This window comes from Equus przewalskii, chromosome X, assembly GCF_037783145.1.
Source record: "Equus przewalskii isolate Varuska chromosome X, EquPr2, whole genome shotgun sequence".
In the NCBI taxonomy this organism is placed as follows: Eukaryota; Metazoa; Chordata; class Mammalia; order Perissodactyla; family Equidae; genus Equus; species Equus przewalskii.
In genome coordinates this window covers 11954502-11982457 of record NC_091863.1, presented here as the reverse complement: position 1 = coordinate 11982457, position 27956 = coordinate 11954502, and the positions used below count along the sequence as shown (strand labels likewise).

The 27956-nt window shown below is 41.2% G+C and overlaps 1 protein-coding gene and 1 long non-coding RNA gene across 4 annotated transcripts in view; one reads left to right on the top strand and one right to left on the bottom strand.

The window, feature by feature from the left end:
- The window catches only part of LOC139080936 (uncharacterized), a 208315-nt gene that overhangs the window by 150264 nt on the left and 30095 nt on the right, over positions 1–27956 (bottom strand). The gene's annotated exons all lie outside the window — the stretch shown is intronic.
- AP1S2 (adaptor related protein complex 1 subunit sigma 2) overlaps positions 18385–27956 on the top strand; it is a 66025-nt gene continuing 56453 nt past the window's right edge. For 2 of the 3 annotated variants that reach the window (XR_011535817.1, XM_070603774.1), the window contains exon 1: positions 18385–18557. The gene's annotated coding sequence lies outside the window, so the exon portion shown is untranslated. The remainder of the gene's footprint in view (positions 18558–27956) is intronic. The other variant, XM_070603776.1, reaches the window with a different exon arrangement.

The window sequence follows — 27956 nt, the reverse complement described above, 5'->3', positions numbered from 1 at the left end:
GGCTGTATGTCTGAGGAAGAGTCAACACAGCAAAGAAAGAAAGCTTATAAAGGGAAATGGGGCTTCCTAAGATCTCCAATAGGCGACTGCTTGGGGAAGTGTGACCCCGAGAAGCTGAACAACCTTAAGCTACTTCTAGTTTCTCTTGACCACTCATTCAGTTTTAGATACAAAACAAAAAGAAGATTGGGAGATTTATGATGAAACATGGCATGAAAAATGATTTTTCAGAAAGGCCATAAGGTCAGAAAGATTGAAAGAGTAGATAACAGCAAATGAGAGATGGCCATAAAAATTTGAAAGCTGGAAAGGAGATGACTAAGTGGTAACTGACTTAGCATAAAGCTAAAACTTAACTATCTACAAGGATTCAGGGTCAGGAAGCAATTGGAAGAAAAAGCCAATCTGAGCTGCAGAAACCCAGGAATGCTCAGAAATGGGCAGCACCAGGTAACCTGAAGGTTGTGTGGGGACTGGAATTGGCCACCCCAAGATATGTCTCTTTGGCATGAGGATTATTTGAGGCTGATTGCTTTTGATAAACTGGGACAGGGAAGGAGGCTCTGAGGAGTGGAACTTGCTTGCCCTTTGTTAGGACACATTTACATTTGTAAGGTAAATCTCTATCTGTAAAGGTGCCTCCCTCTCTGTACCAGAAAGAAGAAAGGAGATGACCTTGTCTCTAGAAACTCTTAATCAACGCCAAAGGCAAGGACTTAAATCTGCATTTTGTTTACTGTACTTGTGTGGTAATCTCCCATGATTGACTCTCCCTCCCAACGTTGGCATTTCTTTAAGGATTAAGCATCTTTCCTTAGGCTAGGAACTGATTGCTGCGTTTACCTGTGACCACCCAGCTCAAAACAATAGACTTGCCTCCTGCTGTGACAGGGCAGTCTTGTGACTATTGTGGGAGGGACATTTCAATCATATGTGAAACACCCTGTTTGGGGGCATATAACCACTCTGTGCACCCTACTTCTTCGGTGCCCTTTCTTCCTTCGGGAAGAAAGGCCCTGGGCCATAGTCCTCATAAAGCTTTGTTTAATTTTCTCTTGCTATTCTGTCTCATGTGAATTTAATTCGTTCTCCGGCCAGACGAACCCATATTAGGTAGAGGAAAAGTCTTCCTCCCCTACAGTTGAGTGTCAGAAGTCTGAAAAATAGCCATAGCTGAGGGCAGGGTGCTATACTGAAAAGAGGAAATAATTCAGAGTTATTACATCCCAAATAGTGATATCCTCCCAACCCCTTCTCCTATTTGGCTCTGAGAACACCAGCAGTCACTTACTTCCCAGACAAGAGAATGATCCCTGAGAAAGGACTCACAGATACTAACATATGAGGGTCTCCAATGAAACATCCAGGCCCCCTCTTAATCAACCTATGATAAGGTCCACCACTTGTCAAGCCCCACCAGTGTAGTTTCCACTAAACTAAGCTTTTTAGTATTTCACTCTTAAGCTACCAAGAATTTCCATTTAACAGAAGCTTCTAATATGAAAGACAAAGAACAAACATATGAAAAAAAGGAAGCCAAAGAAAACAGAAACAATACAGAGAGCAGAAGAAAACTAAACCTCACTACAAGTAATATCTTCAAATGATAAAAGAGATTGCGTCATCCTAGAAAAAATAGCATGCTGCACAAAAAGAAGCAATCCAGGAAGAAATAAAGAGCTCTTTGAAATGAAAATATAAGGAAAATAAATCAATAGAGAAGTTATATGACAAAGTTGAAGAAATTTTACAGGAAATTGAATAGACAGAAAAAAGGAAATGGAAAATACAAGAGAAAGGATCAGAAAATCAGAGGATGAATCCAGGAGGTCCAAGATTGAATCATAAGAGCTCTAGAAAGAAAGACATGAAAATGGAGAGGAAGAAACAATCAAAACAATAATTAAACTTTCCCAGAACAGAATAAGGGGTCAACCTACTGCCTAATGCCATGCCCTTGCTAAGGTATTACTGTAAAATTTCAGAACACTGGGTATAAGGGGAAGATTCTAAAATCTTCCAGAGAGAAAAAATAGCTCACAAATAAAAGCTAAAGAGAAGACAATGGAACAATGCTATCAAAATTCTAAAAGAATAGTTTCAACATAGAATTCTATATACAGGGGCCGCTCCCCTGGCCGAGTGGTTAAGTTCAGGCCCTCCACTTTGGCAGCCCAGGGTTTCACTGGTTGGGATCCTGGGCATGGACATGGCACCGCTCATCAAGCCATGCTGAGGCGGTGTCCCACATGCCACAACTAGAAGGGCTCACAACTAAAAATATGCAACTATGTACCGGGGGGGGGCTTTGGGGAGAAAAAGGAAAAATTCAATCTTTAAAAACAAAAAACAAACAAACAAACAAAATAATTCTATACACAGCCATATTATGAATCTGTTTTGAGGGTAGTTTAAAAATATTTTCAGACATGTAACGTCCCAAAAACATGTAAGTTCTCAAAAACCTCAGGAGGCTACTGGGATGTTATAATATTGTGATTTACATTTATTTTTATTTCTTATATTGGGTCTTTGATCCGGTCCTGGCACAGAGCTCTTAAAACCCTTGGAATTTCATGTGACTAGAACGATAAAGGTGTCTTTTGTTATGTAAGTGAGGTGACTTTTGGAAAGCTGCTAAGGATTGGGGGCTGGAGATTGACTCCAGTCGCCAATAGTCAATGATTTAATCAATTGTGCCTAAATAATGAAGCTTCCATAAAAACTCAAAAGGACAAGGTTTGGAGACCTTCCGGGTTGGTGAACCCATGGAGATGTGGAGAGAGTGGGGAGTTTGGACAAAGCATAGAAGTTCCACATCCTTTCCCCATACCTTGTTCTGCGCATCTCTTCCATCTGGCTGTTCGGAGTTACATCCAATTTATAATAAACTGGTAGTCTAGTAAGTAAAATGTTTCTCTGAGTTCTTTGAGCCACTCCAGCAAATTAATCAAACCCAAGGAGGGGGTAGTTGTAACCTCCAACCTATAGCCAGTCGATCAGAAGGACAGGTGACAACCTGTACTTGCAATCAGACTCTGAAGTGAGGGGGAGGGGGCAGTCTTGGAGGAGTGAGCCCTTAACCTGTGGAATCTGATACCATCTCCGGGTAGATAGTATCAGAATTGAGTTGAATTGTAGGACACCCAGCTGGTGTTGGGAGACTTGCTCGGTGGTGTAGGGCCTCCACCCCCTACGTTGGAATTGGTATCAGAATCCTTAAATGTGCTCCCCTACAATGAGAAAGTAAACTAAGCCAGAAGACAAAGGGTCATGGAAAGGAATCAAACAGAGGAGAGAGAAGGTAACTCTCTTTCACCACGATGAAGGTGAAGGAAATCCCAGGACCACACAGCTAAGAAGTGGACCTAGAGAGCCACTGATTCAGATTGGAGAAAGAGGATGGAGGGCTCCAGTAAGGATAACTCCAAACACAAAATGAAGCTGTAGATTACCACCTGTGTTTCATGTACTCAAAGGGGATCGATGCTTCTGGCAGAGTGTTTGGGGATGAATTACGAAAAGATATAGAAAACTAGGCCAAAAATGTTGTAATTATTAGCTCCAGAGAAAAGAAAAGTTTTCCAAGAAAAGAGTTGTAATAATTGTATCCTACATAGTTCATTTGTGCATAATAATTACAAAGTCATACCATGAACAGTGAATTCTGATCTAAATTTTTAAAATTTGGTATAACTGTAGTATAGGATGAGGCAGAGTAAGTATGTGCTTTGGAACTCAGTGTGAGACGGGCAGGGGAGGTGAGAGTAAGAGTTAAATCCTCGGCCTCTATAGTGAGAAATCAATAAATAATATCGATTTAGAAAAAAATTAGAAATATCACTGTTGATTTAAAGTAAGGAGATAAATCCCAGAAGAAAATAGTTAGTAGAATCAAAAGTGGTTGACTCTTAGAAGCAGGTGGCCGGGAAGGAGGAGGGTGGGGGGGGACATTGTTCATTTTCATTGAAAACCTTCTAGAACCACGTGAATTTGTAGAGTTCTGTGATAAAGGTTAATTTCTTTTCAAACAAAGCATAGCTGTACATCTTCCATTCCCCCGCTGCCCCAGTCTACTCTTTGCCCTTCTCCTCTGTTAAGTGTCCTGAGAAGTTGACTCATGCGGACCACACTAACAGTCTTAGTTGAATTAGCTAAACAGCAGAGATTGGAGGGAGAGAGAGGAGTTAGACGAGGGCATTATTGTCACAGTTTCCCCTGTGTATTGGCACCATGGGCTGTCTACATGCCTCCAGTGAAGGTCACAAGTCCAGTTGGGTGGTCCACAAAGCTCTCTCTCCTCTGCACTCAACCTAATGGCGGTAACAGCTCCACTGATCTATCCTCGGGTCCTGCACTCTCCCTTATGATATCCCTCCACTCTGCCCACACCTTTGGAAACAGTCTCTTCATTAGAATTCTCTTCAAACTACCTAATTTGAATGTGTCATGTATTTCCTCCCAGAACCCTGACTAATCCAGAGCTTTAGCACATCTGCATCGAGATTGACTAGGAAGTAGATGATGATAATATTTTCTCAACTAACAGCTCATGCACATCTCTCTTCAATATAAATCTCTAGAATCAGAGGATTTTTTAAAGACTTATTTTCTTACAGTAGTTACAAGTTCACAGCAAATTTGAGAAGAAGGCTTAGAAATTTCCCATATCCCCTTGCCTTTCACACATGTACAACCTCCCCCATTATCAACACTCCCATCACAGTGGTACATTTGTTACAGTTGATGAACCTATATTGACACATCGTAATCACCTAAATCCATAGTCTACATTAGGGTTCGCTCTTGGCGTTGTACATTCTATGGGTTTGGACAAATGTATAGTGACATGCATCCATCACTACAGCATCATACAGAATAGTTTCGCTGCCCTGAAAATCCTGCGCTCTGCTTATTCACCCCTCCCCATCAACCCCTGGCAACCACTGACCTTTTTACTGTCTCCATAGTTTAGCCTTTTCAAGAAAGTTGTATAGTTAGAATTTTACAGTATATAGTTCATGGGTTTTTTCCTGCTTTTTCTCCCCAAATCCCCCCAGTACCTAGTTGTATATATTTTAGTTGTGGGTCCTTCTAGTTGTGGCAGTTCATGTTGCTTTGAGGTCTTTTTTTCTAGTTATATACTCATCATAGAAAAAATGGAAGATAAAAAAATTAATCACTGTAATTCCACAAGCCTGAATAAATAGATATTAATATTTTAGTGTGAAAACCTACAGCGGAGTAACAATTAGGCACCCCTTCAAATGGATATTCTTTAGGTGATGTTGAATGTTTCTACAGAGGGGGGGTGGTATAGGTGAATAGCAGAACGTAAGGATGCTTGGTAGTCCCAGCCTCTCTTAATGTTCCCAGCAATGTGACTCCATCCCCCAAATTCTACACTTTACTCAGTTATACTTTGAGTTCACCATCTTCACCTCCAAGTGACTTTGCAGAGTATTCCTTCCCACCACGCACAGTGCTCTGTGTGAGAGAAGTTCTGTAAATACAGTTTTCTCCATCTTGGCAACAACTCCAGTGATGTTTTAGTGCTCCAATGACCTTTTACCCACCCCACTTCTTGGCCATTGGTACCCTGGGATAACGTCCATGCCTTTTTTTCTACTTTGGTACCAAACTAAGCATAGTAACAGGAGATCACATTAACATTGTTAGTAGCAATGAAGCTAAACTAAAACACGATCTGCAATTTTCCAGTTATCCTATAAAAATGTCAGCTTATCTTGTTTTACAGTCGCCTCTACTAAAGTTTCCTTGTGAAGTGTTCACAAAGAGATATTAATTTTGATCCACAGCTAGTGTAAGGGAAAAAAATCAAATAAGTGTTACACATAAATACTTTAACTTGGAAGGATGGAACAGACTATAGATTAATGAACCTCATCCACAGAACACATCCGCACATATCCCTGTGAGGGGGAAAAAAACTTGTGTAATCAGAGAGTCAAACTCTCACTGCTGTTATTGCTAAAAGCACAGGAGCAATGGTGACATCTTGTGTCAGGTTAAAAAGTAACAGGATCTTAATTTCTTGCGGTGTCTACTGGGAGAACTTCAGATGAGCCCTGGCTAACATTCATCTTTATCTGCTCCCGTTAGCTGCTGGTCAAATTATAAAACAGGGGCATTGGTTTCTCAGGTGCAGAGATTACATCTTCAGGAACGATGGGGAAAACTCTACTTGGCATTTGACTCATCCAACTGCCATGTCAAGAAGAGGGCAACCAGGAGTCCCAGTCTAGTTCTTCAACGCAGTCTTTCCACCTTGCCAGGACATTCTGCATAAAACACATAGGCTCTGGGCCCATCCACCATCCATCTGAAGCAGCCAGGGGGCAGCTGTGGAGCTCTGTAGTAACTGCACTTAGTTATCCAACTGCTTCTGGCATTTTCCTGATCTTATTCCTTTGGCAGGCCTTTGAAGGTCACGTGACATGACTGGAACCTCTGGAACCACTACTGGAAGCAGATGCCTGGGAAGCCAAATCTCTTATTTCATGTGCTCTTATGAGAACAGTGGTTCTTAACCCTGGCCACACAAAATCACCTGGGGAACTTGTAAAAATATCAATACCTGGATCCATCCCAGACCAATTACATCAGAATTTCTGGGAGTTGAAGGCAGACATTTTTTAAAAGCCTCTCCAGGTGATTCTAGAATGCAGCTTTCACCTGGCTCTGTTGCCCTGGGAACTCAGCCACCATGCTGTGAGGAAGCCCAGGTCACATGGAGAGACTATGTGCACCCTTGTGTTTAAAGATATAGGCCTTAGTGCAAATCTCTGATTATTTTTTCTCAGAAAACAAACAACAAAAAAACTTATTAGAATTATTGAGCCAGAGAGCATCCTTTTAAAAAATAAATATTGATTAAAAATTAATTTCTAAATTTTAATAATTAAAATTATTTAATTATTTATTTAAAACATTTGTTGCCAAATAACTTTCCAGGAAGGTAAGTCTTTCCTCAAAATAGTTCTCCATTCTTGCCATCTTACATCCCTCTCCTTCCATTCTCCCTTAAACCCACTTCAATTAGGCCTTTGACGCCATCACTCCGCTGAAGGTGCTCTCCACAGTTCACAGTTTACCGATGATCTTCACATCACTGAATCCATGGCTGAGTCTGCTCTTCTTCCGACCTAGCAGCAGTATTTTGCATAGTCCATAATCCTTTCTCCTCAATGCATACTTCACTGGGTTTCCAGGACTCCACCCTCTCTTGGTTTTCGCATCTCACTGGTCAGACCTTCTCAGTCTCCTTTGCTGGGTTCTTCTTCTTTTCCTATAATGCTCCAGTGCTCAATCCTGGCTCTCTTTTCTTCTCTGTCATTCCCTGTATGATCTCAACCTGTCTCAAGGCTTTAAATTTTACAAAATGCCCTTAACTCGCCCCCAATTATATCTCCAGCCCATACTTCTCTCAGAACTCCAGGCACCTACATCTGACTGTACTGTGTACTCAACAATTCCATGTGACAGACATCTCAAACAACATTTCTAAATCTTTTCCCCAAAAACCTTCTCTACCAGCAGCCTTCTCCATCTCAGGTAATGGAAACACCCGCCTTTCAATTGCTCAGGCAAAAAATCTTGACACTTTCTTTAGTCCCCTCATTTTCTGTCACCCAACATCCAATTCATCAAGAAATCCTGATGGCTTTACCTTCAAAATATATCCACAATCTGCTCTCTTCTTACCACCTCACTGGTACCACCCTGCTCCAAGCACCTGGCGTTTTGCCTGGGTAACTATAATACCCTCCAACAGGTCTTCCTGCCTAAACTTGTCCCTGCCACACGTGCACTCTAGGAGCCAGAGGGATGGAACCTTCTACAACATGTCAGATAATGTTGCTTTCTCTGTTCAAAATTCTCCAACGGCTCCCCTTTTCCTCCCACACACAGTGTCCCTTTTCCTGCTGCACATTTTTCTTTTTCTATTGCTAGTATCACTTTCTAACATATTATATGGTTTGCTTATTTATTGTGTCTTCTGCTTATTGTCTCTTTCTCCCCACTAGAATATAAGTTTCATGAAGGCAGGGATCTCTGTCCCTTTTCTTCACTCGTGTATCCCAAGCACCTAGAAGAATGCCTGGAACAATGAAGGCACTCACTGCATGTTTGTTGAATAAGTGAATGAATGAATGAAGGCTATTACTCTTTACCTTGAGACCTCTGTGATCTATATGGCAGGATATCTTAACTCCCTTTACCTACCCCGTAGAAAGATGGCACGTAGACAAGGCTTACCTGCCTGGCCCTCCACTTCTTCGTGCAGGGTATATCATCATCTAGTTTCTCTTCAGGTTGCTCAGGTACCCTCCACTCAGGACTCCTTTCTCTCACAGAGGTCCAGACTCCAAGATTAGCCTGTTTTCCTCTCTTGCTCCCATTCTGTCAGTCTCCTTCCTTCCACCTTTGACACATATCAGCAAGCTGTCAGCAGGAAAGCTTCCAGTTAAACTAATTCCAGTTAAACTAATTCATGAAGGTGCTTGTGCTGTCTTGTTCTCCTCTCCAAGTCCCCTCCCTGAGCCTCAAGGCTGAGGATGAGCTTTAGGATTAGCTAAATTCATTTTATCCATTAATTCTTTAGCATCATAATATGTTACTCCCAAGAATATTTACATTTCAAAGATAAATGGTCCAAAAGGGCTATGTTTACTTGTTGACAAACACATAATATCCCAAGCCTCCATTATTCAAGATTCGGAACAAGAAAAAAATAGGATTTTAGCAATAAGAAAAGACAAAAAGAGGTAGTCGTCCTTTCACTTATTCGTTCATTCGTCAAATATTTATTGAGAAACTATTATGTGCAGTCACTGTGCTAGGCACTGAGGATAGAGTGGAGAACAAGACAGAGCAGGTCACACTCCCAATGGAGCTCCACTCCAATATCTGGACTTAAATGCTTTATGTGAGGGCCTTAACATTAATTAACTAATTAAAATTGATTTACATTAATTAACTTAAGTTTTTCTCCAAAGGAAAAAGCATGATCTCCTTAATTATCAGTCAAGGAGAGCAGATTTTGCTACCCCAAAATATGTCTCTTTGGCATGAGCATTATTTTGAGCTAAAAGCAACCAAAACCCTGCAGATTCAGGAAAAGCTCTTTACCTCCCCTTCAAATGCCTACATTCACATTGGAAAGGGGGCCTGCCACAGAAGAGACCTATTACCAGAGATGCCTTTTTGCCTAAGAAGCTTATCTGCACAACACTACGGCCTTTGTTTTCCAAACATCTCCTCGCCTCCCTTCCCTTTGTATATATGTGAATGGCCCTTCTCCCCTTGGGATCCTCGGACCTCTACCCTTCTCCTTAGCTCAGGATGGTTTATAAGCCTCAATTACCTGGCTCTCTTTGGGTCTCACATTTTTATGGAGCTCCCGTACACATAAAATTTGTTTGTTTTTCTCCTGTTAATCTATTTTACGTCAATTTGCTTATTAGACCAGCCGAAGAACCTAGAAGGGAAGAAGGGACATTTTTTCCACCCCTGCATTAGACACTGCAATCAGTTTTTCTTTCTTTGCCAGTCAAACAAGGTACAAAGAAATGTTATGCTATTAATGAAACGACTGTTAAAATAACCCACAAGATAGGTTTGGAAAGAAAAAGCTGAAATCCTAAGCAAAGCCAAAACACTATAGTACCATCATCAAGTCAACAAAGGATCTCACTATTCCTCTGTTCTGAGGCAGAACCATCCACAGAGGGACAGAAATTGCACCAGCCAAAACTGACTTCTTTCTATTCCCCCTGTGTCGTGGATTAGGGTGAGATCATTAAGTCCCATTGGTCAGGCTGTGAGCCTCCTCTTCCTTATTTTATAATGTGATGACTGGGCCTTTCACACCACTTACGTGACATAATCAGTGAGCCATCTTGTGAGGAAGACATTGCTATCTCCATCTTGTAGATGAGGAAATGAGGATTGGGAGAATGACGTAATGCGTGCAAGACTACCCCCGCCACAAGTGCTGATGCCAGTATTTTAAAACCCAAATCTTTCTGCCTCTTGAGCTTATATTATTTTCACTGTGACACACTGCCTCCTGGATCATAAGTTTTGTGAGATCAAAATAAATATCTTCCGAGTTCTGGTGTCAGAATGGAAGGGGCTTGCCTTTGTTCAGACAAGAAGAACTAAAGAGGACTTTATTGGCTCTTGAAGTTAATAGCAGTGGAAATAGCAGAAGTGACAACAGAGCATGGGCAAATCATTTATTTTTTTCCTGCATCTAAGTTCCTTTAGGTGATAAATGGGATTACTGAAATAGAAAAAGCTCAAAGGGACACTAGACAAATCAATCCAGGGTTTATGACAATTTGACAAAGGAACACTAAAAATTCTTATTAGTATATTTCTCATCTGTGTTAACAAGACTATTATAAAAACACCTGGAAACAATAAACAATCAAAATTTTCATAGACAGGACTATGAATAAATGAATTGTGGTATGTTCACCAAACAGAATATAAGAACAGTAGTAAAAAGGAATGGACTTCAGCTACAGACAACAACATGGATAAATTGATGAATGTTAGAAACTTGAGTGAAAAAACACTCCATACATTATGATGCCATTTTTATAAAGCTCAAAAACAAGCAAAACTAAACAAACTGTTTAGGAATGCATCTACATATGGTACAGTGTTTTGTTTTTAATCAAAGGGAATGCAAAGAGCAGTTTTCTTGATGAGAAAAGTAGAAATCATGGAGGAGAGCCCAGATATTAATGTTCCAGCCCCTGTGTGTTTATATTTTTACATTCTTCACAGCCTACACATATATTATATATTTGTCATTTTACATACATAAAATATTATGTAATAAAAATTTAAGATAAAAATATTTTTTCTGTCAAAATATTGTGGGGTAAATTCTTAAAAGATCTTAAGACCAATCTATTTTCCTTGAAAAGTTAAGAATTTGTTAGGAATTAGGAAAGAAAGACCAAGCAAAGTCTGAATTCCTGTGCAAAGGATTCACAATGCATCTCTCCAACTAGCCTTTAGAGCAGCTCTCATCAGCTGATACAGTAGTTTCCTGAAACCCAGGATCATCCTTCTAACCCAACACCAAACAACTCAGAATTACTGAACTGGCTCGTGTTAGCCAGCCAGCTCCCTTCCACCAGATAAGACCATTTGACATATTATGTAACCACCATGGGAGTTTATCTTTTGATTCACCACAACAAATCTGGAGCCTGGAACACTGGACAGGCATTTTTCAAAGACTGGGAAAAGAATGACCATTATCAGCAACTTCCCGTCATTCTTTGTGTCCTTGATGCTATAAGGAGAGAGTTCATGAAAGAGCTCAGAAGTGTTGGAAAAGCTTTTTGGGGGCATGGATTTATAATTGGGATTTTTCTTTCTGAATATAATTCCCTGCACTTTTATGTTCTGGTTTGCTTTTAAGAAGATATGAAACATTCTGACATGTTTCTGACTTGGTTTTTAATCCCTCTTATCCTCATGCCAGTCTCATAGTGAGAGAAAGTGGAGAGAAGAGAGGGCGAGTAGGGAGGGAGAAAGGGTGAGTTGAGAGGGGAGGGGGAATGTGAAGTGGGGAGAGGAAGGGGAAAGTTAAGAAGGGAAGGAGGAGGAGCATGTGGATGGGGAGAGGAAGTGGGCGGGAGAGAAGAGAAGAGGGGAGGAGGAAGTCACACAGTTACTTCCACATGCTGTACTAGATCATTTCCATATAGGTCATCTCATTTACTCCTCCCAACAACCTTGTGAGGTAAATGAGTAAATCAGACTCAGTAAAGATAGAAGCCTTAAAGTGACAAAGCCAACAAGTGATTGGATTTAACTTCAGATCTTTCTGTCTCTGAAACCAAACTCCTTCTAAGTGCCCACCTCTGGGAACTGGAATTCCAGAACAAGGTAATGCACCAAGGAGCAGGGGCCTGGAGCACGGCAACAAGGTGGGAACCCCAAACACGTGGACATCAAAAAGTTTCATCTCACTAAAAAGAAAAGCATTTGATTGTTCTTGACTAGTCTTGCCAGGAATTTCAGGCTAGACTAAAGTGAAGAAAGAAACCAATTTTGCTCTGAGCTCAGATGTTTAAAAGGGTAAGCAATGACCACACAACCTCTCCCAACTCACTGCAACTCCAGGAAGGGTTTCAGGCATGAAGAAGAAAGTGAAGGTAGCACAGACCTTGGGATCAAAGCTTTTGGTTCTTTCTTATGCTCCCCACCCGAGTGCCTCAGTCATAGGCTGAGAGATCCCCATGGGGTTTATGGAGGGATCTGGGAGAAAGAAATGGGAGGTGGCTGATCAATGGTCACTAGTGTCCAGGTCTTAAGTCAAAGGAGAAAACGGAGTTCTTGACCTTTATACATGATCCATCTCAGGTTCTCAGTGCAGGCAAGCAGTTAGAGATGCAGAATATGCCAGGAATAGGAGTGTGCTTTTACCATCCAGGGTCCTGCCAGGAAACAGATGGCACATTCCCATGGGGTAAGTGAGAAGTGTTTAATGGAGAACTCTCTATAACAGCAAGGGCAAAGTTAAGGGAAGCCAACAAGGAATGGTGCAGTACCCTGGAGTGAGCAGCTCCCTGAGAACTAAGCTCTGGGAGAGGGCTGCCCAGGCAACACAGCCATCATCAATACAGGGATGCAGCTAATGACAATCAACAAGGAGGCAGGGTGGGAGTCAGAATAGATCACTCACCTTTCTCCACTACCCTCCTCCACCATCCTGCTTGTGCTTCTCATTGCCAGAGAGTAAATGAGCCCACTGGCGTAGGCCACACAGAGCAAGGCAAAGAAGTATGGGGAGTAAACCCAGAGGGGTAAACAGAGAGTAGCCAACGCAATCTTCACAAAGTATGAGTACATGCAAAGATTTAGCTACAAGAATATGCATCACAGCATTGTTTGCAAAAGCAAAAATATAGAAATGACCTAAATGTTAGATAGGGAAAAAATTGTTATACCCACGTAAGGGCAGAAATGATCTTACCTATTTTTGTATATAAACTGCAGCAATTGGAATAATGCCTTGCATAGAAAATACTCCTTAAACATTAAAAATGCTAGTGTGGGAGTGTATTTATGGACGTGGAAAGATGTTCATGATTCAGTTTTAAAAAACAGGTTACAGAATAATGTGGTAATGATCCCATTTTGTTTGATAGCTAGCTACACAGATAGCTACAGGATGCAGGTTTGGAAAAACATACAAGGAGATGGTTAGAGTGATTAATGATGCTCTGAAGGAGACTGTTTTGTTTTATTTGTTTTGTTTTTGTCCTTCATTTTCTGATTTTCCTGTAATGAATACAAATTGCTTTTGTAATAAGAAAATACATATTTTTTTCCATTTTATTTATAAAACAGTATTCATTTTTCTGGTGTTTTCCTCTCCTTTTCCTGTGTCATCTCTTGCTCCGTAACCTTGAGAGTGGCAGCAGATGGCTGGGCAGGCATGTGGATCGAGGGGAAGGGAGGGAATCCCACCAGATGGGAGTCATGACTCACAGCTTTCACAGCTTGTGGAGCACAGAGGACCAAAATACAGAAGAGTGGCAAGGGCCTAGAAAAACCTCATGTTCCCAAGACTTAAATCCTAGGAAGCTGAGAATTATAGTACATGCTGAAGATGACTAAAAAGTATTTTTAAGCTACATTGGAAGGAAGATAAGCTAGCAGGGAAGAGCGTCACTGCTATGGAAAGATGTCACATTACGAGATAGCAGGGAGGAGAAGCAGTCAATTCCAATCTTGCCTTAATGTCAACCATAAATAAGTCTTTCTTCTCCTTTTCTCTTTCTTGGCCATCACCATCACCACTATCACCAGCACCATCACCATCATCACTTTCACCATCATCATCACGTCATCATCACCATCACGACCATCACCGTCACCATCATCATCACCACCATTATTGCTGTCACCTCCTCCAAAATCACTCGCATTATAATCATCTCCATTTCAGATAGCAAACTTCCCAAGAGCAGTAAATATGCCTCATCCTTGTATATACACTGGAACATTTAGCACATGATCCTACATAGGATAAACACAAACTGAATTGACAAGGATGAAGGCACTCTTATCAAATGAGCAGATAACATGATGCTGGTAGGAAGAGTCAGTGGACTGCACGAGGAGTTTATAAGCTTTTTTGAGCCAGTATCCCAAAGGGCAGGAACTTTTTAATCATGTACCCCCCCAAGAATATTTATATGTATTTATTTGTAAATTTTATACATGTCCTTCTACTACAGTACAATGTCATATATATTATAAAATACACATAAAGTTAAAATTTTAGTGAAAAAGGGAATATTTATTTTCCACATCCCAATGGATCATTTTGAGGTTTACACACCCTGCATGGGAAACCACTGTCCTAGATGACAGAATCAGAAACAGAAGTTTTTGAAACAAATCTATAAAGGGGCCTGTAACCAACAACAGGAGATTCAATATAGATGGTCAAACGTTGCACTTAAATTCCCAAACTGAGCCCAAGTTGAGGAACTGAATATGCAAGTACACTCTTGTAATACCAACACACCACCACCAGATGCCTTCCAGCTCTAGTAATTGAATATGGGTGGACTCAGCAATAAGCAGCATTTAGAGAAAAGCCAACCTTGACAATTATTCAAATGTACCAGATGGTGCCCTGTTCTTGCTACTATCACTATTTAACATTACTATATTAAATTAGTATGTTTTCTTTCTAGGGATTTCTTGAAACAAAATAAGGTTTCAGAGGGCAGGAGCAATATGTGCCTGCTTCCATCACTTTGGAAACTACTGTAATACCAAGGCAACCAGAAATTCTCAATTACCCAAGAGAGCCCTGGTTTTCATCCCTTTGGGCCCAGCATCCCAGCTGTTTCTTGCTGGCTATTAACTGCAGCAGAAGGGGAAGAAGGAGGGGACATCTTTGCTAGTTCACTAGTGTGCTTTCCTTGCACAACTCCACCCAAATCTGGACGTTCATGTCATAATTTCAGATCAAGTTAGGGAACTTCTGCAGAAACTGCCACTCCTAAAGAGTGGGGTTGGGGCAATCTGAGTGTATCCTGGGTAGAATAACCTTTGGGCCACAATGGCTTTATGGAAGGTCACAGTATGACAGAGTAGAGAGAAGAAAGACTTTCGAGTCAGATAGACCTGGGATGGAATCCTCTGAAGGGGTTCAGAATGAGCCTCCCCAGAATGTGTCACTTTGGCATGTGGATTACTCTGAGTTGACGTCAGTTAAGGCCCAGCAGACTCAAGGAAAACTTTTACCTCTCCTTTAGCTACCTAAAAGAATTTAGGTAGGGGGCCTGGCCCAGAGAGAGAGCTATTACCAGAGATAACCTTACGTGATTGACCTATCTGTATGGCAGGACAAACATCTAATTACCAAACATCTGCTCTTCTTATCATCCTGTGATTTACCCTCCTCCCCTTTGAAGCCCCAGGCCCTACCCCATTCTTTAGCTCAGGATGGCCTATAAGCCTCAACTGCCCAACTTGCCCTTGAGTCTCATATTCTTATGGGCCTCTCATACATATGTAATTAAATTTGTTTCTCTCCTGTTAATCTGTCTTATATCAATTTGATTATTAGACCAGCCAAAGAACCTAGAAGGGTAGAAGAAAAATGTTTCCTCCCCCATGCCTTCATCTGCTGCCCACTGCCTCTAGGACATCAGGCAAGCTACTGAACTTCTCTGTCACAAAAGGCAGTTAGTAAAATGCCGTAATATTTTTTAGGCTTATTGTGAGCTCTAGAAATAATATTTATAGAACACCAGGCACCGGATCCAGGCTTGCCATTCACTCAGTCATGCCTGTGGATGCGAATTCTTGATGCACTTGTTACAAATACAGACATTTCTCCCCCAGAGATTCAGATGTCATAAGCCCAGGGTGAATAAACCCTAAACCAGGGTGAATATTCCATAATTCCCTGCCTCTGGGGAATTTGTAGTTTTTAAAAGTCCCCCTCTTCCCTCAGGTGACTCTTATTGTCAAACAAGCTTAGGAATCTGTACCAACCGTTATTGGCCATTATTGTGCTCATTGTTACTGCTCTTTTGTTCTTTCCTGCCCACCCCTGCAGCACTACTCCAGGGTACCCCAGTTATGGAGTCTGCTACTTTTTTCCACCAAAGGCCCTGCATTTTCTACTCCATTTCCCTCCTCCCACCCTCGCTCCTCAGTCAATCTGCTCTCTGCCATCTGTCGAGTTAGAAAGGCCCGAGTGGATGGATTCACGTGAAGGCTCTGAACTCGAAATGACTTACTGAGTTACGCAGGCCAGGGATATTTCATTCTAAGTGGCATAAACTGGAGAAATTCATCCTAAATAATAGCAGTCCTGGCCTAGTGCGAGATGTTTTGAGAAGAGGGATCTCTGATTCCTGCCTAAGCCTACTTGCTGATTCATCTGCATGTGTGTAGGAATCACTGGAGAGCTTGTTAAAATGCAGATTCTACTATTATATACTGAATCAAGGGAAGGCCCCCAAATTGCATTTCTAACAAGCTCCTGAGTAATCCGATGCTGGTGGTCCAAGGACGTTTTGAAGTGGCAAGTGATGGATAATGCTGAAGAAAAGAGAGCTACATCCCAAATGCTTGGAAACTTACCAACACCGAGAGCCTAATGTGAACATGCATGTCTAGAGTCTCCTAACTTAGCAGAGCACTAAGAGATAGGCCTGCTGCCAGCACACGCACGCACACAACCCATAAACACCAAATCAGAACTTTGCAATAACCTCACAACTTAAAAATCATTACTTTCCACAAGGGAACATTTCCACAGGGAGATGACAACTAAGAGCTCCAAAATTTATTGTAAAAGCATTTTACGCAGTTATTTTTAAGTGACACCTCAACAATTACAAGAGGTAAGTAGAGGTAAATGTGTTTGTTCTGCACATGACAGACAATACAAGAACAGTAAGCACTCCTGGAACAATGAGATTTCCATTAGCCCGTGTGGCACGGTCAGCTCCACAAATGTAAAAGATTTTGAAAACATTCAACTGGCTATTGCTGTTAATGTTCTGTAGGAAGTTAAAGCACAACGTGAAACAATAAAATACTGAATGTGAGAGCTGGGAACACTGAGCACAGTCCTGGTGTTCTGGAATTGGAGCAGTAACCTATTTGTAAACCTGGAAGGTCTCTACAAAGCAGCCTGGCTCGTCTAAGAGGTCACCCGGTGCACACTCCTCACCGCAACCGTCTTTAGGCAGACCTTGGGTGTGCGAGTGTGAAGCTTCCAGGGACACTGATTCCCAGGGTCACAAACACATCACTTGACCCTTCAGCTCCACGCATCATCTAGGAAGCCAGCTTTGGCACTTTCGCAGATCCAAGGCCTCTTCCTAGAGCAGCTGGAACTTCCTGGAACAACATGGCAGTGTTTGTTTACAATTCATTTAAAACTGCCACCACTCTCGAGAGGACCCTGGCTATGCCCCTGATCTGGAGTCCACATGGCCCCTTACCCAGAAAGCTTTCCTCCTCTCCCTGGAAACCTAGCTTTTTAGCCTCCAGCTGCTGAGCTACCAGGCTGGAAAAACAGCGTCAAGCGATGTCAGCCAGAAATTTTCACTGTGTCTGCAGTTCTGCCTGTGCCTGTGGGAAGACAATATTATACTCAACCTTATACAAGGCTAGCCTTCTTCATACGCTCCAACTCATTAGATTTTAACCTCTAGTGACTTTCTGAACCAGAAAAGACAAAGGAGGAGTAGCCTGTTCGCTGTCTAGGTTGGGACACAATGGGACAATTGTGTAGTTTATCTCTGGGATTAAATGCATCACTCAGATTTATTTTTCTTTTGTGTTTTAATTTTTGATTGACCTAAAACACGCATCCAGGAAAGTGCACAAATTATATATGAATAGCTCAGCAAATATTCACAAACTGATCACAACCTCGGAATCAGCACCCAAACAGGAAATGGAGCACAACAGAAGCCTCCTTGGTGCCCCCTTTCAGTCCATACATCCCCTCCTCCCCCAGAATGACTATCCTGACTGTTAATACTCCGTAGGTTAGTTTGGCATCTTTTCAAACTTTGAATAAAATTCTAAAACTGACTTATTTTTGAGACATGAAATTAAAAGGTAATAATATTAGTACCACATTTTTTTAAGTTGTGTTTTTTCCTAATAATTTGAGAGCCCTAATATTAAAGTGCATCTTTGAGTCTAGTCCAATTGCTATGGACTGGAGTGTGTTCCCCTAAAGTTCAAAGGTTGAAGCCCAAACCCCCAAAGTGACTGTATTTGGAGACGGGGCTTTTTGGAGGAAATGAAGGTTAAATGAGGTCATAAGGGTGGAGCTCCAATCCGATAGGACCGTGGGCCTATAGAAGAGGAAGGTCTCAATTCTCTCCCTCTCTCTCTCTCTGCTCTGTGAGGACGCAGCAAGGGCTACCATCTGCAAGCCAGGAAGACAGCGCTCACCAGGATCCAAATCAGCCAGCACCTTGATCTTGGACTTCCTAGCCTCCGGAACGGTGAGAAATAAATTCTGCTGTTTAAGCTTCCCAGTCTGTAGTGTTTTGTTATAGCAGCCCACGCTGGCTAATATATCAATTTTCTTAAAAACGTATTTCACTTGTTTGACTAATAAGTTTATTACTGAAGATCAGCCTCTAAACTTCAAAATAATGCATTGTTTTTTCACTATTAGGAGAAGCTGGCACACAAAATTAGTTTAATACTGTCCAGTAAGAAAAGTAGGTTTAGTAGATAAACAATGAGACCTGTGTGCTAAGTGCTGAGATGCAAAGACAAAAAGGCCAGATCTTGCACTTCTATGAAATTCACACTTTACTTGGGAGGTTTCAATTATCCCAAGTCAATGGCAGATATTAATGGTGTCCCTAATGTAGGTTTAGGTGCCCTGACTTTGAAGTCACACAATAAAACCCTGTCCTTGCCACTGTCTTTGAAATCGGGGGCGGGGGGGGGGGGGCAGTTGCAGCGCCTCATACTAAAAGTAGACATCCAACACATGTTGTTGATTAAAGAGGCGGCTGGAGGATTTTGAAGTGTAGCTGGAGCAAGAGAGGTGCCGAGAGGTGGCTCTCTTTAATTAACACTCTAGTGGGAAGAATCGGGCTCCCAATGGAATCACCCAGAGTACCCAAAGGGAGCTCAGTGATTCTATTTGCAAGCCAGTGTGATGAGAAGTGTTTCCACTGAGTCATATTTTCAAAAGCCATCGTTTTCCCCTCCTGTAAACAAATGCCAATTAATGTGTAGGATGTGACTTTCTTAGAGTCGAATAAAAACAACACAGCAACCGGGTGGTATGCAATTTGCCACTTGTGCTTTTAATTTACAGACCTATTGCATGCCACTTGTGTTGGTCAAAGAAACAAGAAATAATTATAAAGGTAGGATAATAGGGAGAATAAGATGTTTGCCATAGCTGGGTCCTCCTCACAGCTCAAAAGGCACTGTTTGTTATACTGTATCCAAATATAAAACAAATGATGTGTCTCCAACATAAACTATTTAGACTGAAAACCAGCCAAATGAAAGCACCTGCCACTAGATTAAAAAGTCATTCTCTCAGCCAACTCAGATTAAAAAAGAAACATTTTATGAACATATTTCTTCCACTCAAGCAGATTTTTATTATTCTATGTTTCAGCTGCACATAAAAATAAAAACAGCATCTCCAGGCATGACCATTTGCCAGAAATTTAATTTCAGATAAATAGATGGTGCGAAACTAAAAATATTAGTAGAGTATCATCTGTAAAATTCAAATCATTTTAGTATATGTTGTCTTAGTCTTTTTTTCTTAAACAAAGAGGTTTCTTTTTCTAAATCTATGACACCAAAATATAGCTAATATTTCTTGTCAAGGATGCTGAACAAGGGGCAGTTGGCATTTCTCTTACATCCCATATCTCTAGGGGCTCTTGACAAGAAATAAACTGAAAATATACTTTTCCTTCTTTACTCCAGGACCCTGAGATAAATCTGAATACAAATTTTAAAGGCTACAAATTGAAATGAGAATTCTTTTTACTGGTGGATTTACTTGCTGTTCAAGGCTTGGGCACATTTTGTGCACCTGGGGCTCCAAGGTCTATGTGGCCAACTTCAGTGAAATGCAAGGAAGTAGATAAAAGAGAAAAAGACTGCGACAACGAATAGCTGAAAGACAAGTTTCCCAAGTTCCATCAGGAATTAAAACAACCCCCCCAACGGCTCCTGAAAGTGCTAGCCCAGGGCCAGTAACCACAGCAACTCTGGGGACCACCGAAAGCTCTAACTGATTCGAAGCATGGATTGGATGAGAGTGCATTTTCATTTTGTGTAGTCTTACCATACAGTATACGTCAGGTCAAACCACGTGAAATTGCCAATATTCAACCAGTTTTGGCCATCATATATTTCAACCTAATATCAAGACTGCTTCCCAAGGCCACCTCATTTCGAACCCTGCCCCTAGTACAAATCAAGAACATTATTCAATAGACATAATTAAAAGTGCAAATCTGATATGAAAAGTCTATTATAATACATGCTAAAGCATGTAAAAAATTGAGTCTACTGTGGCTGCCACCAGCATCCACAATTCTGAGTTAACTAGTCCAGATAAATAAACTGCCTTGGCATTATTTTTCTGAGAAATAGAAGAAGGCCAAGCCCTATTTGGAAATATATCAGTAGCCTTAAAGGGATTAAAAATATATAATTTCCCTGGATTTATACTATCTTAGAGGAGTGATTCTTTAAGACAAGGTTTCTCAACCTTGGTACTATGGGCATTTTGGACCAGATAATCCTTTGTCCTGTGCATTGTAGGATGCTTAACAGCATCCCTGGACTCTATCCGCTCGATGCCAATAGCAAGCCCGCCTCCAGAAGGACAACCAAAAATGTCTACACATATTGCCAAATGTCGGGGGTAGGGGGCAAAATTGTCCCCAGTATTTTCTCCAAGGTTTTTGGTTAGGGTTGCCAGATTTAGCAAATTAAAAATAGAGGATGCCCATTTAAATGTGAATTTCAGACAAACAACAAAATAATTTTTTAGTATAAACACGTCCCAAATATTGCACAGTGTTTAATCTGTCAACCTTATTTCCAGTGAAGTACTAACATCATAAATAAATAAATTCCTATTTCATGACAGGGGATTAAATAGTTAGAACGACAAAGATAACCGAGCTCACAGTCAGCAGCTTATAGTGAAAACAGTACATACTTTGGAGCCAGGCAGCTCAGAGTTGGAACCTGACAATGTCATTTTTGAAGGTGTGACCTTGGGCAAGTTAACTTCTCTGAGCCTCCACGTCCCCTTTTATTAAAAAAAAAAAGTCACGGGTGGCAGAGAGGATTATAATTCTGTTACTGAGTAGTTATGTGAGTCGTATGATAAAGCGAGGTAGCTCTTTAAAGATGAAGTGAATAATACATAAGGTTTCGAGCACTCAGCACTCTCTGGATGTGCTGCACCGATGACCCAGGAGTCTAAGAGCACCAGGACAGGATGTTCGGTTGGCACTGCCACTACCCCAGATATAATCTAATAGGTCCCAGGCAGCACCTGCCGCTGGCAGGAGGGGAAGCCGAGAAGACTGACGTTGCCTGTCCACTCGTATCTGCTTGTCACGTCTGACCAATAATGGCTGAACAACCACTCAGGGCCCCTTGAGTAGGAATGGGAGTATATACTTGTCAGAGAGGCGTGCAAAGACTGAGAAAAAGAGAATTGCAACCTGACATTCGTAGGGCTATGGTGTTCAACTCCTACAATGCTCTTCTCAAAGAGTTTTTCACTCAAATTTTCCACCTTGCAATTGGTCTGACAATGTGGAAAATATATTTTTAAGCCTTTTTTTTTTTTTAAAAAAAAAGGTACTTCCCTATATGTCTATTTCTTCATCTGCAAAAGGAAGGGGCCTGGCAAATGAACTCTAACGTTCTTTCCAGGTTTGAAAAATCATGGGATTCCTCCCTTCAAGGGCCCCACTGAAGTCTCAGCTCCTCCTGAAGGGTTCTGCTCTGGAAATCCTGCCAGCATGAATCTCTCCCTTAGCTTCTATTATCTCTACTGTCCATTAAAACAAAACAATCTATCATACAGAATAATAAAACAAGTATACAGAATAATAAAGGTATACAAAATAATAAAACAAATATCCATGTATCCACCACTCAGTCTAAGAAATAATGTGTTCCCAATGTTTTCAAGGTCCCAATCGCATCTCTTTCACCCCCAGCATAACCACTATCTTGAATTTTGTTAATTATTCTCTTTTTATTACTTCCTTGCTTTTCTTAATAGTTTTACAACATATATATATATATATATATATATATATATATCCCTAAAGAATATTTGTTTAGAGTTGTTTGCTTTTGAATGTTATAACGTTCTGTGTGTGTGTGTTTCATGCTCTATAGTCCATATTCTGTGACTTTTTACTCATTAGTATATCTGTGAGACTCTGCCATACAGATGGGTGAAATTCTAGTTCAATCATGGTCACTGCTCTACAGTATTCCATTATGTGAACATATTACCATTGATTTATTCATTATTTTGTCAATGGATTACTGGGTTCTTTCCAGTTTACTGCTATTTTGAATAATGCTGTGGTGGACATTTTCTATGTCTCCTGGTACACACAGACTAGAGTTTCTTCAGAGTATAGCAGTAAGGCCACAGGGTATGTGCATCTTCATTTTTCTAGATGATGGCAAATTGTTTTCCAAAGGGGTTTACCAATTCACATCCTCACCAGCGGAATATCAGTTCTCCTCGTGCACACTGGATATTGTGAGAGTAAATAAAAGTTATTTTCTCTGTTGAGAAAGGGCAAAAGACCATTCACTCCCCGACCCGTTTTCTTAGAGTATTGCCTAAGACAGTGCCACAGTGAACCTGAGTCCTTACTCTAACCTTTGGAATAGAGACAAATCTCTCTAGGGGTTTAGCCCAGTCCCCAGTTTTTGCAGTGTAGTTATCTTCAAGGTCGAGGGCCAAATAGCCTCGAGACACGTAAATGTGTACCGCCAGAATGAGCGAAGGGGTCTCTTGAGAGGTGTGTAGCAGACTTTCAGAAGGCCCAGTCCTTTGTCTCTCTGGGAGATAAGAGAAGTCATTGTTCTTTCTTCTGTTTTGCTCTATAAATTAGACGAGATTTTGTCCAAATTTCGTAGTCTCTTGCATGGACTATGCCATGTGTTTTCTCTCTTCTACATTGGTATGGATGGGGTCTTGCTGGCAGGATTGTTTTGTTTCTCCAACCTATTATTCTTCCATCCATTTTAAAAATAATTTTCTTTATTTTGGAATAAATTTAGATTTGCAGAAAAATTATAAAGATGGTATAGAGAGTTCCCATGCATCCCTTATTTTCACCCACTGGAAATTTTTATTTAGTTTAATATTTGTGTCTTCTATTGTTTGCGTATATATTGTGTATATTATATTTATACTATATTCTATTACATATATTTGCTAATGTATATTTTTGTCTCTGTAAGAGTCTGGGGAAGGTGTTGCTCCAGGTTTCAGTACTTACTACACGGCTTTAGCTATGTGAACGAAGAAAGGCCCTAGCTGAATTTGGAGGCAGAGGTAGGAGAGGGCCAAAGTGCTCCCCTAAGAAAATGGAAGGAATTTGTGTTGGGCTCCTGAGAGCAACAAAGCAGAGAAGGAGAAGAAGAGAGGGAGAGCTAAACAAGGACACAAGCTGATGCAGAGTTGTAGAGGGGCCCAAGGAATTGTTTTAAGAACCTGGATATCTGATGTTAATTTTACGTTTTGTCCATTATAAACCAGGGGTGCACAAAATATGCATTTTAGCCATATGCCTAATGGCCCAAGCCAAGGCCAGAACCAAATATTCTATCCTAGAATGAATTTCTATATCTAAAATTTTATTTTAAAATAATACAATTTTATTATTAAAAGTTAGAGCAGTGACTTTTTAAAGTGTGACATTTTACTGCAGCTACAGAAACATCTGGGCTCAGGCAGCTGCCGGATTGCTCTTTCAACCATCGCACCACACATTTACAGTTTTGTACCAAATGGACATCCACTTTCAAGCGAAGTCGGAGCAGGCACACAATGTCTTTGGCCAGTACTGCCAGCATGGTGTTCTGCTCCTGGAGATGTTGCCATCGATTTATTAAGTTTCCCTCCTAATAGTAAGTGACCAAGGTCAAAACTTTTTTTTCAATTATTTTATTGAGGTCATAATGGTTTATAATGTTGTACAATTTCAGGTGTACATTATTATTTATCAGTTTCTGTATAGACTGCATCATGCTCGCCACCAATAGTCTAATTTTTTTTTTCCCCGAGGAAGATTAGCCCTGAGCTAACTACTGCCAGTCCTCCTCTTTTTGCTGAGGAAGCCTGGCCCTGAGCTAACATCGTGCCCATCTTCCTCTACTTTATATGTGGGATGGCTACCACAGCATGGCGTGCCAAGCAGTGCCATGTCCGCACCTGGGATCTGAACCGGTGAACCCCGGGCCGCCGAGAAGCGGAAAGTGCAAACTTAACTGCTGCGCCACTGGGCTGGCCCCCAATAGTCTAATTTTTATCTGTCACCATATATATGTGCCCTCTGCCCCTTTTGCCCACCCCCAACCCCTTCCCCTCTGGTAACCACTAATCTGTTCTCTTTATCCAAGTGTTTATTTTCCACATATAAGTGAAATCATGCAGTGTTTGTCTTTCTCTATCTGGCTTACTTCACTTAACATAATACCCTCAAGGTCCATCCATGTTGTTGCAAATGGGACGATTTTGTCTTTTTATGGCTGAGTAATATTCCACTGTGTATATATATATATAACACCACATCTTCTTTATCCATTCATCAGTTGATGGGCACTTGGGTTGCTTCCACATCTTGGCTATTGTGAATAATGCTGCAGTGAACATAGGGGTGTATAAGTCTCTTTGAATTGTTGATTTCATGTTCTTTGGATAAATACCCAGTAGTTGGGATAGCTGCATCGTATGATATTTCTATTTTTAATTTTTTGAGCAATCTCCATACTGTTTTCCACAGTGGCTGCACCAGTTTGCATTCCCACCAGCAGTGTGTGAGGGTTCCCTTTTCTCCACAACCTCTCCAATATTTGTTATGTTTTGTCTTTGACCAAGGTCAAAATTTACTTCCTAGAGTTAAAGGTTAGGTGGACGGTGACAGTGCAATTTCACTGATGCAGGCTCACCAACTGAGTTTTGAGCACAGCTTAAAGAAGACAATTTCTGAATATTTTCAGGAGCAGCCTTAAGATTGTTTTTCTTGCTCTGGCCTATTTCTAATATGTGTGCAGCACTTACAATGCTTCACATGATCACAGGAGATAAATTTGTCCTCAAACCTTGGATCTGGAAATGTGGCATTGGAGCAAGCAATTGGCTTTCAAGATGACAAAACTATCTCTGAATTTCCACCTGCATCTCAGCTTTCATTGCATTCACACCAATTTCAGCATCTTCACTGGAAAAAAATGATAGAGGTATCCTTCTAGCAGGTCATAGAGAAAATACTTGCAGCTTCAAGGCACATCAGTCTGGTTAACCGCTCCAGCAGCTTCCAGCAAATAAACTACCCTCACTGCAAGTAACCATTGGTTGTTAATAAGCCCTGCTATGTTGGTATCATTATCTGCAAAGTACAGAATTAAGGTTCCTTTGTCCAAGTAACATTAAAAAAATATATATTATTGCTGCCTTTACGTCTTGCTTGATCTGCAGTTTGCACAGCACCATCGATAGCACCTTGCACCCTGTTAGGGAAGGAGTTCTTGTTTATTAAGAGTGGCAATGAGTTAAATTAGTGCTTTCTCAACTCTAGTGATCCCCAGGGATTCTGATTTGATAGTGTGGGGTAGGACCCAAGAATTTACATTTCTATCGAGCTCCCAGGAGATGCAGCTGCCTGTGAAGGGCCCACACTTGGAACAGCTGTGAGTTAAACAATAACCTCATCCCCATCCACTCTCTTCAATTGTGGGTCTGCTTTTCTTATTTTGCCAGTTTTTAAGCTTCATTTCAAGGAAACCCTTTAGCCCTCTGGTCTTTTTTTTTTCCAAACAGCTTTATTGAGATATAATTCACACACCATACAATTTATCCATTTAACGTATACAATCCAATGGTTTTTAGTATATCCACAAAGTTGTGCAACCATCACCAATATTTTAGAATATTTGCATCACCTCAAAAAGAAACTCCATATCGTTTAGCTATCACCCCCACCTCCAGCTCCTCTAGGCTCCCAGCCCCTGGCAACACTAATCTACCTCTGTCTCTATTAATTGCCTATCCTGGACATTTTATAGAAATAGAACCATACAGTAATACTACTCAGCCATAAGAAATGATGAAATCCGGCCATTTGTAACAACATGGATGGACCTTGAGGGGATTATGCTAAGTGAAATAAGTCAGAGGGAGAAAGTCAAATACCGTATGATCTCACTCATAAGTAGAAGAGAAAAACAATGACAAACAAACACATAGAGACAGAGATTGGAGTGGTGGTTACCAGAAGGGAAGGGGGGAGGGAGGAGGGTGAAAGGAGTGATTAGGCACATGTGTGTGGTGATGGATTGTAATTAGTCTGTGGGTGGTGAACATGATGTAATCTACACAGAATTTGAAATATATTACAATGTACATTTGAAATTTATATAATGTTATAAACCAATGTTACCACAATAAAAAGAAAAAAACGAAATAGAACCATACAGTCACCTTCTGTTCTTAAGTGTTTTCTTGAAGGGACAGGACACAGCAATATTTGTCATGACTGAACATTGTTAGAAAAGCAACTCTGTTGGACACCGTTCTTTAAGAAATGAGGCTCTTGGGATGACGTCTCTTCCTGAACAGGGTCAGTGGCTTAGTAGTGAAGGTTGTTTGGATTTTGAAGGTTTACTATTTACTGTTGCAGTGGGATCTACTTATTTTACGTGGCCACTACCCCACCTTCTGAGAACGACCCATAGTTTCTCTCGGAGGACTTGTCTTCACTGCTCCAGCTCCCATCACCACCCCTCCAATCCATGTTATGGACTGAAGGTTTGCGTCCCCCCCAAATTCATATGTTGAAATCCTAGCCCCCAGTGTGAGGGTATTAAGAGGTGGGCCTTTCGGAGGGAATTAAGTCATGAGAGCCCTCATGAATGGGATTAGCGGTTTTAGAAGAAATCTGAATGAGCTTGCTTTCTCACTCTGCTCTCTGCTGTGTGAGGACACAGCAAGAAGGTGGCCATCTAAAACCAGGAAGAGGGCCCTCACCAGAGCCCAACCATGCTGGCAGCCTAATTTTGTACTTCCCAGCCTCCAGAACTGTGAGAAATAAATTGTTGCTTAAGCCACCCAGTCTATGATATTCTGTTATAGCTGCCCGAGCTGACTACAACAACCCAATTCATAGGAGAGTGACTATGACCCATGCTCGTTCTGTCAGAGGAACTTCCCTGGACACTTTCAAATCAGCCCTAAGGGAAGGGAACTGTTTCTTCTCAGGTATCTGTGCTGGGAGGATGTGAGCCCTTGAGCTGCCATCAACCAGGGTTTCAACATCCTAGCTGAAACCTGCTGAGAGAAGCAAAGACAGGGAGAGAGGCAGGGGCTTGAGGAGAGGGAGATCCCCATCGTGTCCCTGGGGTCCCGAGGGCCACCCTGCTTCTTGCTTCCCCAAGACTTGGGTCTGTTGGTTCTGGCCTCTATTCTAGAAGTACAGAATGGACTTCAGGCAGGCCTGAAGGCTCAGACTCAGAAACTTGTGGTAAATTAACCTTTAACGTCACCAGTCAGATGGCAAATGAGGAATGCGCAAGGGGTGTTTTGTGTCCGTTTCTTATGTCTAGTGAGCAGGCAAGCAGGTCACCAGGCTCTCCAGTAT